This window comes from Coturnix japonica, chromosome 13 (genome assembly GCF_001577835.2).
Source record: "Coturnix japonica isolate 7356 chromosome 13, Coturnix japonica 2.1, whole genome shotgun sequence".
NCBI classification, from domain to species: Eukaryota; Metazoa; Chordata; class Aves; order Galliformes; family Phasianidae; genus Coturnix; species Coturnix japonica.
This window is the reverse complement of record NC_029528.1, coordinates 9,715,767-9,730,651: the sequence shown is the minus strand read 5'-3', so window position 1 is coordinate 9,730,651 and position 14,885 is coordinate 9,715,767.

The window sequence follows — 14,885 nt, the reverse complement described above, 5'->3', positions numbered from 1 at the left end:
TACCTGCAACCATAACAAAAGAATACAATTTTTATATAAAATTACGATATTGGAGACTTCCTATTGACATGACAGATCTCACCAGTAAGGAGATTTTTCAAAAACAAATGAAAAAAGGAAATATCACCAGGATGACAGGGTAGAATTGCCTTTGCTTTTACACCAAGCATAGCCATATATAACATAGGATACTGATACACAATGCTTAGACATCTATAACAAAAAAAAAGTATTATCCATATGTTGTAAGGGTATGAAAATACAATAAAAACCTTTGCTTGAGATCCTTATACAGAACTTAGCTATTAGTAAAGCAGCTGTGCATACGTTTAGTACCTCTTTATGGAAATAAAGAATACAAAGCAAGATAAACATTGTAAGAAGCGACACGTGGAGAAGGAAGTCAGTTTCTGCACATAATAAAAGCCTGTCCTGTGTCTCTGCTGCTCCCTCCCCTCCTCAGAGCACACATTCCTCACTGAGTAATAATTTTTATTTCCCCTAGGGATGGTAAAAGTGTTTGAATTTTTCAGACTGCTCAGTAATTACATGAAATTTGCTTGGTAGTGGAAGACAAAACACTTCCTTCTTGATGTAAGGCAAGGCAATAATACAAAGAAGAAAAAAATCAATAAAGAGCTGGTCTTCTGAACTTATTTATACCAGATATTAGAATAAAATCTCCTAAAAAATCTGCTGATACATCATCTATAAATATAAGCTTAAGTATTGAGGATGAGATTAAGATACAGATTAATTTACTTCTGATCAAAGTGTAATGGCATGAAGAAGCAGCACCAAAGCACACATCACTTACCAGTCTCTTACTGCTATTTGTAACACAGTACTGGTATGGGCTGCACATTTTAGGAAGGAAGGCAGCACTGTCATCATTCGAGATTCCCATAAGAGTATGGCAAGCAAACAGCTCCAGGGAGTGTGTGGAGCTAGGGATTAAAATGTCTGCCTTTGCTGGGGACAAGCCATGCAGGTTATGTTAGAATACATGCAAAGTTTATTTCATACAGAGCATATAAATGTGTTGGGAGCTTTTCTTTATTTAAAAATATATATATATATCCTAAACAACAGTGAGTTCCCAGTACTCACTACAGAGTAGGTGTAAGGCTTTGTTTGGAAATAATGGACAGTAAATGACTTAGTAAGAAGACAGGATATTTACCTGATTTACCTGCTCTGCTAGTTGGTTAGAAATCTGTAAATGGAACTGCTTGTCATGTCTAGATATGCCATAATAGACTGACGCTGCTCTTAAGTATAGATAAGTCCAATTTCCTGAGTAAACAGAATAGAACTAGAGGAAATAAGCAAGAAAAATAAAATTAACATATTTACAGTTAGAATACACATAAAAGAACTACTAATGAGCATTTATGGATGAAGAGAACAAGAGAATGCTGGAGCAAATACTATCCATGATTCTCATATAGTACAGCTACAGTAAATGATAACTCAGAATAGTTGAGGCCTCTGACCATGCAGCCCTGCAATAGGTCTGTCACACCCTTGACCATAGAAAGGAGGGTAGTAAAAGATGACCATATACCTTAAAAGGAAATACTTGCAGTTACTTCCAGCTGCTTCCCTGACAGGTAGCAATCACCAGTCCTTTTAGGCCAAATCATTACTACTAAATTCAGTGACAGCTGGTAGAAGAGTAAGCTTGGAGCTAACTAGGGAGAGCAGTCTACAAATGAAGCAGTATGTTTGCATCTTGTTTATTACCAGCAATGGGCACGTGGACTGCCAGATGCCAGCAATAACGCACAGATGCTAAAAATGAAATCTCATCTCCATTTACTCCCTTGGGAATGTGAAGAAATCAGTTGTTCTCACAAAACATAGTGACAATCATTCTTTAACATAAAAAAACACTACAAAACCAACAAAAAACCAAACTAAGAACAAACAGGCTCCAAAGGATTTACTACAGTACAAGATAGAATCTGTTATATGTTGTCAAAAGAATTAATAAAAACAAAGAAAGAACTAGAGTTGCATACTAGACAGCAAGCCCCTTAAGACAAACACATCATGTCGCTGGGAAATGAAACTCTAATAATGTGAAATTTGTATTACCCTTGCAGAAAGCAGTTTGTTTAACACAGCTGTTGTTCCAGACATGGACTTTGGCTGGCTTTTGCTACATCGTTGTGCCTTATCAGAAAACCTCTATCACATCTAAAACTATGATGCCCTTTGTGTTGGGCAGCTCTGGCTCTGCAGTGTGAATACCTGCCTTTATCCTTCACTCACCTGTTGTCAAGCAAGCATTCTCCCCTGCAGAAAAGTGCTTTAAGATTTACTGTATTGCAGGAAAATAGTTACAAGGTTCCTATTTTCACTGCTATACTTCTTTTCATGTCTTCTCAGCTCTACACTCAGCCCCTTGCTTTCTACCTCTCTCATTTCTTCAGATTATGTATTGTAAGCATCAACTGCCAATAGGACAGGAAAGCTTGCTCTTCTCCCTAAGTTTTAAAACTCAGATAGTTTTCCTAGAGGCAGAACACATATCCAGTGTCTCAAGAGATACAAAATAAACAGCAAACTAAAAGATTTAGGAACCAACACTTGATGAAACTACATATTCTCTCATAATCCAGTGTCTCTATTTTCAAATACAGATGAAGTGTAATTCATTTACTACTGTACAGATATAATTCTTAACATTTACTATCTGCAGCAGCAAGATTAATATAACATGTTTGCCAACAGTGCACTACAGAGCGTCAAAAAGGAAGGAAATGGTACAACTATTCTCTCACAGTGTAGACACCTTCCATCTAAGAAATCAAAACAAAACTTCAACAGACTACATCATAACATCATTATACCTGTCAAATACAATGCAGAGAAAAAATGGATACTCCAGGTAATCTGCATGAACCCTAATTTATCATTTAATTGCAGTGTACCATTGCTGTTCTTGTAGGTGGATCTTTTCCTTCTCTTGTATTTCTTGACTTTAAGAACTTAAGAGAGTTGTCCATCATATTTTTTCCTGCATTCCTAACTCTTAATCCAATACTAACCCGCAGCTAATATTGCTGTGGCTGAAGCTGAGGTGCCACTATTATTACAGCATTCCTCCTCATCCATGCCTACAGGGAACCACTGGGAATCTAAAAGGGAGATTACTTCAAGATAATCAAAACAAGTAACATATATATGTTTGCTAAAATGGATGCAACAGTATTATCTTGAATCTTCAAACTGACTAAAACAACAACAGCAGGAAAAATGGAATTTGTCAAGAGGCATTTTCCACTATCAAGTCAGCTAGATTCAAATTAAGTTGTTCAAGTTTTCCACTACTGTTTAAAACATCTCTCGGAGCTTTATAGTCACAGATGCTAGAATGTATACAGACAACACACTCACCCACACCACTTTATTTGAATTAGGCTTATTAAAACGTGGGTTCTCCTTTGTGATATGGAATCCAGTTCAGTAGCTACATCTCAAGGACATTTGAGTATACAAGTAAAAGCTTTTCAAAGTGATATTTATGTGCACAGTGGCTATTAAACTATGACCAGGTACTATAAATCTCTTAGCTGAAAGAATAATACTTCTTATTGATTATAGTTTGATCGTGCAAGATAAGACAAGTAGGAATAATACATCACCTTAATGGATTATTTGTGTACATCCAGCAAATGAGACTAAATGCATGTTTCGCATGTTTCACATACTTGCTGATGAATCTGATTTGTACATAACTAAGGATGTTTTTGCATGTATAATCTGCTAATGAACTGTAACATAGTAATGGAAGAAGCATTTTCAGTCATTTCAAATCATCTGTCATCTGTCTCAAGCAAACACACAGGGGGGCAGCACTGGTAATTACTGGCACGTAAATCATCTCATCACTGGTCCAAAAAGTGAGTGCTATATTAACTTAATCAAATGTCCGCAAGTAACTACTAGAGAAGGAGTGGAAGTAGATATACCTGGAAAATTACCTGTACCTACCATGTTTAAAAAGAACAGCATGTCAAATAATTTTTAACCAATAAAAATCAATATTATTCCTAGAGTGAAGATTGAAAGTTCACATGCCCAGAATCATTGAAATTCAAGTCAAGTGTGATAGGACACTGGTAAAAGCCATTAGACAGTCATAAGGAAGAGGCTGCAATCCCCAGAATAACAATTAATTTAAATCAATAGAGAAAATACAAGGAAAGATTAGAAGTGGTTGAAATTTATCCAGTAAAACCAATTTATGTTTTCAGTGAAATGAATCCTGGTGCACAATCACTAAACCTTCAGTTAAAACTTCTCCACCTTTCAAATAAAACAATGTTAACACAAAACTTCAGCAAAAAATGCAGCCAATTACTATAGTTGGTAATAAAAAGCTGTACAGCTTTGGAAGGTGGGCAGTTCAAAGTCTGTGATAAAGGAATTAAAATTTGGCAGGAGTGTGAAAACAGACAAAATACGAGATCAAAGTTACATTCTGTGAAATACATGACAAGAGGACTGTACTGAAATATTTCAGTTTGACAGAAGAGTCAGCCATGATGTGTTGGAAAAATAACTTTTTTCCAGTGATCACTGAAGAGATGGACTCACACCTTACTCACACTGCAATTGCCAGATCTGTGTAGGCACAGGTGTGGTGGAGAGTTCCCACCTTGTTATCCAAGTGCTGCATATTCTAGTTACAGCTCACTGTACATCCATGCACTGAACTGCCATTCAGATACAAACAATGCACTGTAAAATGCAATGCAAGAATTCAAAGCAGTTTTCCCTCTGGATGTCTACCAACAAATTCTCATGTATCAAGGCTGACAGGTGAAACTTTGTAACATTCTAGATGATTATCTGGACTTCCCTCTCAACAAATCAAATAAATAATGAATCCCTACTCATGTTGCAGTCCTCCTTTCCCATTTATTTCCTCTTCATTTGACAACAGAAAAAATTTTGATGGTCTGCTTTTTTTTTTTTTTTTTCTTTTTTCTTTTTCTTTTTCTTTTTCTTTTTTTTTGTCTCACTGCAGAAAAGAGTAATATAAAAAAAGGAAAATATACAAGCATACCAGCAGGTGACAACTTGCCGTGACTATAAATTATTTGAGGAAAGAATAATTTCTTACAGGTGCCCTAAAAGCACTTGACATAGTGTTGGTATTTTGAAAACCGGCAAGCAATAATTGTGAGTAATGATAATGAAGTATTTTCCCCTATAATCTTTATTATTATTATTAATTTTTCAAGGGATGGCATTACTCACTGAATAGATTTTCTTGTCTCTCCACTTATGCCATTTGCCAAAACACCAAAACAGTGAATTAACAAACATCACACTGCCACCTCTGCTATAGGAGGTCAGTGTTGAAAGCACTCTTCTGCTGTGCTGCAGCCTTCTGGAGAGAGAGGTCCTGAGGAAACTGCACCTCTTCAATTTCTACACATCTGAATAACTCTAACACGTCTGCTATTGAGAAGAGAAACTGGAATTTCTAGTAAAAGACTGCTCACAGACCCCACCTCCTAATCCTGTATATTTAATTAAGAGGAGTACTCACGTATCAGCATTCTGTGACACGAAGGGGAAGGACTCCGTGTTCAGGACAGGCTCTTCAAATGACTCTGTGGCACTTGACAAGCCATCTGCTTCCAACAAACGCATTTGTGTAAACATGGATGTTAGAATAAGCTGGTCTACCATTTCACATTATTCTAAGTTAACTGAGAGGAAAAGGAAAGATGCCTGCAGGAAAGTAGCTCTTCCCACTCCACAGCACAAGAACCAGAGTAAGGCAGCAGGAGACTGGCATAGCAGAGATTACTTAGAGGCAAAAAGCCTTAGATGGTCCTAATAAGCAGCTCTTTTTAGCTTGCAAAACCTTTACCATACAAACACTTTCAGACAATCCTCACTGTTTGGTTGTTATGCTAAGAGTCCTGCTGCAGGCCTCCTCATATGTACAAATCTTCTGCATGTAACAGAGGTGATCATGCATCACCTATCTATGGCGAGAGGAAAAGATCCCATAGGGATACATTTACTTTGGTTATTCCATCCCTTTCCGTCACAGAGGTGCCTGCCAGCTGCACGCTGCTGCTTGTCCCTGAACAGGTGCCTATCTGCACCTTCCAGTGCCAACTGAAAGAAGAGCACACTTCAACTTCTAGGACTGAAAGGATTCTCCATATTCTAGGAGTATCTGTGCTCTAGTACCCAGCAACCCTGTGGTTGAAATCTTTCAGGATGTGAGAAAGAGCAGAGTAGTAATGTGAGGACTAGCAGCATGAATACGCACACACCTTTGCATTTTTGAGACCCCCCCCTTTGATGTCATCGAACTCAGTTAAACTATTTATCATCTGTTAACAAAATAGCTTTATAAAAGACAAGTAATAAGTTCACTAATCATGTGAGTGGATATAAAATATCAGGTGGAGATCTAAAACCAAACAACAACAAAGACAACCTTTATCAGCACATGCTGGAAAACTTTAAGACCAAAGTTTAGGGTAGAGATTGAACAAGACTGAAAATATTTTACATTTTTTGCACACTTTTATTATTTTCAGCTAAAATCTCAAGAGATTAGTAGCAATTATGGCATAAATGGGAGATGTGAGGTTTGAAGAAGTGACACACAAAACGTAGCTTGAAGTTGAAAAGCTAGAAAATATGCTGCCTGCTCACATGATGTTTTACAAATCAAATTTAAAGGAACAACTACAAAACAGTTTAGAAAACAGAAGGAATTTTCATATTATTTACCTATTAAAGCCCCTTACAAATGCTATCCATTTGGATTCCCATCTTTGCCAAACCAGAACCAGTTAGAATTATGGTAGATATCAAAAGGCACCAGAAGACAATATGAATAATGTCAAAGCATCAACTGTGTCAATTGCAGCAGGAGACCTGCATTGAAATCAGGCAAAGAAGCCAGAGAAGATGTGAGCGCGCCATCATAAATATGCTAGGAGCAGCAGTTAATTAGAAGATAAGGAAAATGTATTAGTACAGGAAAAATAATGAGCTCATAGAATTAAGTACTTTCGACAAATAAGGATGTTGGGGAGAATACCAAAGGTTAGAGGAGGAACAACTGCAATTTTCAGTCTCAACAATATCTAAGCTTAATATTTTAATAGAATTTATAAAGTTTCTTAATGTAAAATTAAAAACAAATTGCTTCTGAAAAGTTAAAGCTATTCTGCTATTCTTGACATGCACTTTGTTTCTTCCTGTTATATCCACAATAGTTTCTGTTGTTGAGTTTATTTGTGTCCACCAGTGTGCAATCAGGGCAGAGACAATGATTCAACCAGATATTCCAAGTTGAATATTTGCACTTCTATTAGTTTAACTCCTGCAACCTGCACAACTGTGGGATGTCGCATCAAACTTTCTGAATGCACATAGGGATAGATTTACTCTCCCATGACAGATGAAAAGTAAGTAAAAGAGTGCTTGAATGTCTTAAGCAAGTCCTAATTATGTTCCTCACATGTCACTTGTCTCTGTATTTTGCATCACTCTGTTATTCAATCTCTTGTCTAGAAGACCAATTTAATCTAAAAAAACAGGAGGTTCTGTGGGGATTGGGGAAGCCAGGACAGCCATTAGGATTAGTTTATTTAGTTCAGAAAGTCTTAAGTTTTTTGGTAGCTAGCATTACTCTTCATGAACATTGTTAGGTAGGAACAGTTTATTGGCAATATTAGCACATTGCAATGATCTGTTGGAAAGAAATACTGCAGGGCATATTAATGCAAATATTCTCACTATACTTTTCCCCAGTAGCAAAACAAGTCCATAAGTCAAAGAAATCACTCTCAAGGGCTTCTCAGAATTAGTCTCTCAGTATTTATAAGTGAAATAAGAAAGAAAGAACATAGAATATTTTGTGAAGAGCAAAAAATTGAAGGGGATACAGAAGATGACTGAAAATGAAGGGAAATCTTTGAAAAGTACACTGGTATTGGTCTATTGTTCTCTGGAAATTAAGTTAGTAAGTTAAATCTCCAGTGCAGCATTATCATATGATTTAGATCACATATCACTTCATACAGAAATGATAGTACATGTGATTGCACTCTGTTCTGAGTCGATTCATGCCCTTGCAATTCCCACTTACAGTTTAGTGAAGAATAGACCTTGTAACATGAAATGATAATAGTTACAGAGTAACAAATGAAAGATTAAGAATGTGACAGGAATTAAGAGTACTCCAGGATCAGGTTCCAATTGCTTTACAAAGACAGTAGTGCATTACTTACATAGGCTCATTTTGATGTGCTTTCCTCATGGAGGCTACCAGGAAGCCAGATACTTCTACCTTTGCTGCATGACAATTATGTGCCTACTACATCATGACAAGAAGAAAGGTTGATTTTTTCAAAACCCAAAGATTTTCTGATCATGCTTGCAAGGCCCAGCTTTTTTGTCTATATTTTTTTGGAAGGAGTGGGAGTCCTCTGAAAAATTACTTGTTAACTAATAATTACTTTCCTCAGCAAAAGTTATATACATATAATTATACTGGGCTGTCAACACCACTCAGTGTTGCCAAGAGCAAAAGGAGGTACATGCAGGGAGATACAAGCATTAAATATAAACAATCACTAAGAATATAAAATAAAATGAGAAACATTTATTTTAGGAAGCAAAGCAGAGCTGGACCATTTCAGCATATGATTCTGAAAGAAGGTTTAAGTGTGTCCAAAAACCTCTGGATGTCAATGAGATTTTGGAAGCAACATCCCCTCTGTATCCATGGAAATTCCTGATTTATAAAGCATTGGCTATAAGTTAGAATGTTTTTGGTGAATTGGATGCCTTTTGCTTTGATCTTTCAGGTCAATCCAAACCACAGAATTGAAGCCAAATATGTGGCTTGAAAACCTGCAACTAACAAAAAACAGAAGACAGTTTATAAATCCCTGTAAAGAGATTAGTAAAGGCCTGTGTATTTTGCTCTAATCACAGAGAGGAAATGGAAAGCCATGACATAAATTACACAGACCAACGGCTTAGGTTAGAAAAAGAAAAGTAACCCCTGGATGTTTTCTATGAAGGAATGCTGTTCGAAATTAAATGAAAAACTTTAATTGAAAACTCAGCAGCATATAACAATCAAGTTACTGCAAACCTGGTCATGGCCTGTGATTTTTGGCTACACAATCTTTATCTACCGGCATAAAGTGATTCTCAACAGTTTACTGTTCTCCCAACACAGAGAATCAAAACAGTACCTCATCACCATGTCCACATAATTACCTACCAACTTTTCCAGAGCACCGACTTGCCCTCCTGTGACAGCCAGCTGGCCTGAGCAGCATGCTCTGCCCAAAGCTCTCCCAACACTGAAAAGGTTGCTATTGAGACAGGTTGCTTGAGAAAATCTCACTAGTATTTCTGCTTTACCCCTCATACAAAGGGAAATCTAACCCTAGTTTCCTGTGCCCAGCATCTCTCTGCTGAGCTGTCAAAAGGGAATCATAGAACAAAAATCAACCAGTTTTTACCACTACACTTCTTGCCTTTAATTTTTTACTATATTACAGAACACTGACATGAATATTTAACAGTTAGCACTTAAAAAAACACTGTAGAATGAAACACTGTCCATCAGAATCCTTAATTGCAAAACATCTAAATAAGAGCTATTTTAATAGCTCTGATTAATTAATAACCATTTGCATGGTTTATTAACTAAAATAAATTATTATTATTTATTTACTACTAATTAAATAAAATTAATTAAACTAATTAATAAACCAATTGCAAATTAAGACCACCAATTTTTCTCCCTGTCAGTCATTATCATTTAATAATACAAACATAAACCTAAAAAACAACCGCAAAAAGCAACAGAACAAGAAAGCAGCCAACAAACAATGCCACACAAACCTTGGAAACTACTTGGGATAGTATGGTTAGGTTGTGGCTGGACTTGATAATCTTGAAGGTCTTTTCCAACCAGACTGGTTGTATAATTCCATATTTCAGGATAAGTTGGATTAAAAAAATACAGCAACTGCTCCACCAACACAGCACCTGCAATCAAATACTTGAAAATATATATATTACTATACTTGAAAAAATATGTATATTTTTTATTACTCATACATATTCAGTGAGGTTTTTCAGGGCATTGAGATGATGCACAGAATATCAGCATAAACCCACCATTTTCTTTGGATTTACTTCAGGACGTGAACCTACTGATATTTTACTCAGCTAGCTCAGATAAATGGCTCATGGGACTGTACCCATCCATTACATAGCTCAGTTTCTTGACTATTTCCTTCTCTAGAAAGCAGCAGTTTAAACCACCAGGAGACTGAAAGATTAAGTGCAGCTCTAGGTAAGGCTCAGTCTTCACACAGAGATCACAAATGACTGCACTTCAGAAACATCATCAGCCAGTTACCTCCAGATGTAGTTGCATGCCTGATTACGTCATTGTACAGCTTTGGGTTTAGCCAAAAGCTTTTGTTTTACTGTCTGTAACAAAGAAGCAAAGAACCCAGGTACTGACAGCTTCTGCACTACCTACAATTAAAAAATAAACAAATAAATAAACATAATACACATTTGTCCATGGCCTGATTGCTTTTTGAACTAATATTCAGTTTTATGGCTGTCCATTAAGCATCTTACATGACCGTAAGCAGCACAGAAATGGTCTGTCAGCAAATCATGAGCTGCACAGCTCAGGGGTAGCTGGAACAGAGAGAAAAGAAAATAGGACTTTTGTGAAAGTTTCCTTAAAAAATTCAGTTCAGACCAGGATGAACTCCTTAAAACTCTCTCGTAGAGAAAACAAATACTCTATGCAAGGAAGGCTGTGAAAAGCTCATTAGCTAAGCCAGGCACAGCATCAGCACTTGCAGGCATTTGCTGCTGTATCTCCAGCCGCTCTAATCACTGAGCCTTCACACATTTGCACACAGGAAGCCAATTTAAATTCCACTGAGAGTTGGGCCAGGAATCAGATATCAAACTTGACTATGAAGCTATCGCGCTTTGCAGGCAGCACTTACTTTTTCAACACTATAAACACAAGATTAATGAAGATAGCTACTGCAGGTGAGTCTGGGCCTTGACCCAACAGACTGGAAGTTGCTCGTATCTCTGCTTTTTCACTCAGACCATTAAGCAGGGCAGGGGACATCTTATGAGAGGCATTTTCTAATCTGAGCCTTTCAGGGTTCTTAGAGACTGCTGAACCTAATGCATTAGCTCCATCCTCAACACCAGGAAACCTTTAAATAGAAAGTTCACCGAACAGTGCAAAAATCAGTGAACGCTGCAGTTCCCTGGAACAGTTCATACTCCACAATTACGTAAGTGATCTGAATTAAGTGAGAAGTACAACCCTTGGGAACAATTTCCAACAGCGGTAATGAGAGCACATTGAGTTCTTTACGTCCAGGAGCTGTCACTGTTCTCAACAGTATTTAGAGCACATCTTGATGCTGACTCGCAGATGCCGGGCATATTATATCACCTTTCAGTGGTTCAGTTAAGTCAGCTAGAAAGTTCAGCATCTGGTTCCCATTTGGGGGTTTATTTATATAGAACACCTACTTATATTCTACACATGAACTGTAAAGACACCACGGACTGATAACTAAATGGAGCATTAGTGCTGATAGAGAACAAGGCATTCTGCTATATACATAGGACCCCCACCAAAGAAAAAAGATACAGCCAACCTGATAAGTTTGCTCAAGCACTTCAAGTTAAGTATTCTGGCTTTTGAATATCTTAAGAGGTTAAACTACCCAGGACTGCCATAGAGAAGATATATCCCTTATTCCTTAGAACAGTTGGAAGTTTTTAATGCTTTTAAAAGTTTTTGACTTGTTTGCTGAATATTTTTACTGGATAAGCATTTGAAGTGCTCTGGTATTGACATTCTCTTTAAAAGGCACAATGAGTGAGCTGACTGGTAAAACGAAGCTTGGCTATTAGCTCCAGTGCTTACTGAAAGAGCACAGAGTTTAACAAAAAAAAAAAAAAAAAAAAAAAAAGCTTATCAACAGACAACACCAAATGCTCAAGTGCAAACCATGCTGGGTAAGAAGAAACATTTCCTGCTTCTCATCACTGGGTGTGTAAAAACAGTTCGATTTGCTCTGGTCCATCAGAGTACTCACTGCCATCTAATAAGCTATCCAAGCAGTCAATACAGTATTATGCCTTAAAAATAATAGTAAAAAAAGGTAGAACATTAAATATCTCCCTTTGGCATTCTTGATTTTCCTATTCCCACAACCTCTCCTCCCCCAGAATTTCACATACAATATTCAATTTTGCTATAAACGATTAGATTTGCAGACTACTGCTGCTTTATGTCAAATGAAAATTTGGAATCCCATTCTTCTGATCATACTGCAAAAGCCTCTGTTCTTGTCTTTTTTTCCTGAAATTGTTTTAAACTGAATACTGCAAATCACAGCTCTCAGGTCAACCTATATTTCATTCTCTTATGTCACAGCTAAGCCCGAGAGAGTGAAAGCAGGGCAGTTAAGCTTCATGTATTTGTAACTGGAAGCGCGCTAGTTTTGACAGAGCACCTTGGAATAGACTTAAAGATTCCTTTCCCTCCCCCCTTCCCCCACCGCTGCGATGTGATTGATATTTCAGACATTTGCCACCAGAGGGAGGTGACAAAATTCCACAAATGCAGAAGGATGGGAAATGACTAAGACGGCTAAAGCCCTGCCTCAATGGCTAGAAACCAACTACATTTCACAGCACAACTATGTTCAATGTGCATGCCGTGTTTGATGAACATTTCAACTTAATTCACTATTTCTTCCTCCAGTAGAGCAAGAAGAAAAAGGACTAGATAATTTTCATATTATGTAATAACTAAATGCTTTTTAGCCACTAAAGTTAATTCATTACCTTTTTTATAAAAGCAGATTTTTGACTGAGATTTGGAGAGGTTTTAGAAGTAGAAGTATATATTTATATATAGAAGTATATATGCGAAATTGAGCTTTTATTTAAAACGCATTAAAAGATGTTAGTTAAGCCAGGAATGCTCTAAGGAAGCAGAATTGATAGAAGACCTTCTCAAAAGGGACAGTGACCAGAAGCACTGCCAGCGGCACTGATCCAACCCCAGGTTCCTCAGGTCACTCTGAATCAGGGATATGTTGCATACAGAAGACTCCTCACCCACTCAAATCTCACTGTTGAATCATCAGCAGACACACATGCAGTCTCAACAGGAGCAGCACTGGAACAATTGAGGATATAGTCATATGAAAAGCTGATCTACATCAAATTTACAGGTTTATTCCAGCTTGGCTTGTAACACCAAAAGGGAAATGTATTGCACTGCTAATTTAAAAAATTTAACTTGAAGAGAAAAAACCGGTTACTGGGATTCTTTTCACAGAGGTGGACTTGGAGCAAAGTCCTTTTGGACCACTGTGTGCAATTGGTTTACATTTATCACAGACTTCACATGCAACTATGCCATACTCAAGACCTTTCATATTTTTGCCCATACAAAGATTTGATTTTAAGGAACCTATTCCATAGATAAGCAACAAATTATCTTTCTGAAAAGGTCTGCTTATATTTCTCTATAATAATAGAGAGAGAAATCTGCTCTGACTTTAAGTTTGCCCTTCTATTCCAAGGCCTCTCCTTACCAAACCGTAGGATTTCTTCTGAATACAGTATTTTATCTTTTGTAGCCAGAGGTTATCTTTGTAAAATGCTGTCTTTTCACATTCTGCTGCTGCCTCTCCTCCAGATTACTAATGCTTCTGGTTTCTGAAGATATATTTGTCAATTGCTGGACTAGAGTTAGATCTGCTGGTGCAAATGCCTGGAGTGGAATCCTCTTGGCCCCAGTGGCTTCTCACAGCTCTAGCAGGAAATATGCTCTACCTCACTGTGGGGTACAGCAGAGCCCAAGGCTCCTTCTATGAGAGCAGTGCTGTGTTTTGGGCAGAACAGTCCTCTGCGACTGGTCCACAGAGCCACCCAAAACTCTGTCCTGCAGCAAAAACAGAAACAAAATTGAAGGAACAATTAAAGTCAAACTAAGATGGAGATACTGCTTTCCTAGCTTCACTTAAGCTTCTCTTATCATATTTTTAACACTCAAAGCTGATTGAAAAGATTAAGTATCATCTTAGAGAGAAATGGAAAGAGGCATATAAAAATAAAGTTATACCCTATGCAGGCTGGGTTGTACAGGTGAGCCTGCCATCGTAATCAGAAAAAACCTGCTTGGAGCTGTACCAAGCAAAGTTCCTAAAAACTGCTAGCTTCAAAAGAATTCAACGGACTTTTTAAGCTACTTCTTTCGAAGTAGATAATTGACTTGCAACATAGGGATGACATAGATATTTCTGGCATTCATTGCAACTCGAGGAACAATGTAAGACTCGGGTACTTGTTAGGCAAGGTGAAATGCTGGACAACAAGGTGCTTTGATTTAACCTTGCCTGTTTCTGTAGTATGCAACATTGGGCACAACAATAGGCAAGTTATCAGACTGAAGGGTTCATTGGCACACTCTGGTTTTCAGTTATCTTTTTAATAACTAAGTCCAGATTTCAACAGAATCATTTTTTAATTGGCACAATTAACTCCACAAGCCTTTTTTTCCCCCTAGTCTAGTAAAAACATAATGAAGAACATTGGTGCTACTGTTTCATGTGCAATGCCAGCAAAAAAATAGAGAAAGATGAAACTTACACCCCATGGAACAGCATAACCAAATCTGTCAGATAACTCATTCTTTTTTCAGCACATCTTTCACTTTTAAAATATTTCTTTCCATTCATGAGAAGCAAACCGATGTCTCTCTGCGTATGATATTAACCAAAAGCTCTCAGTCA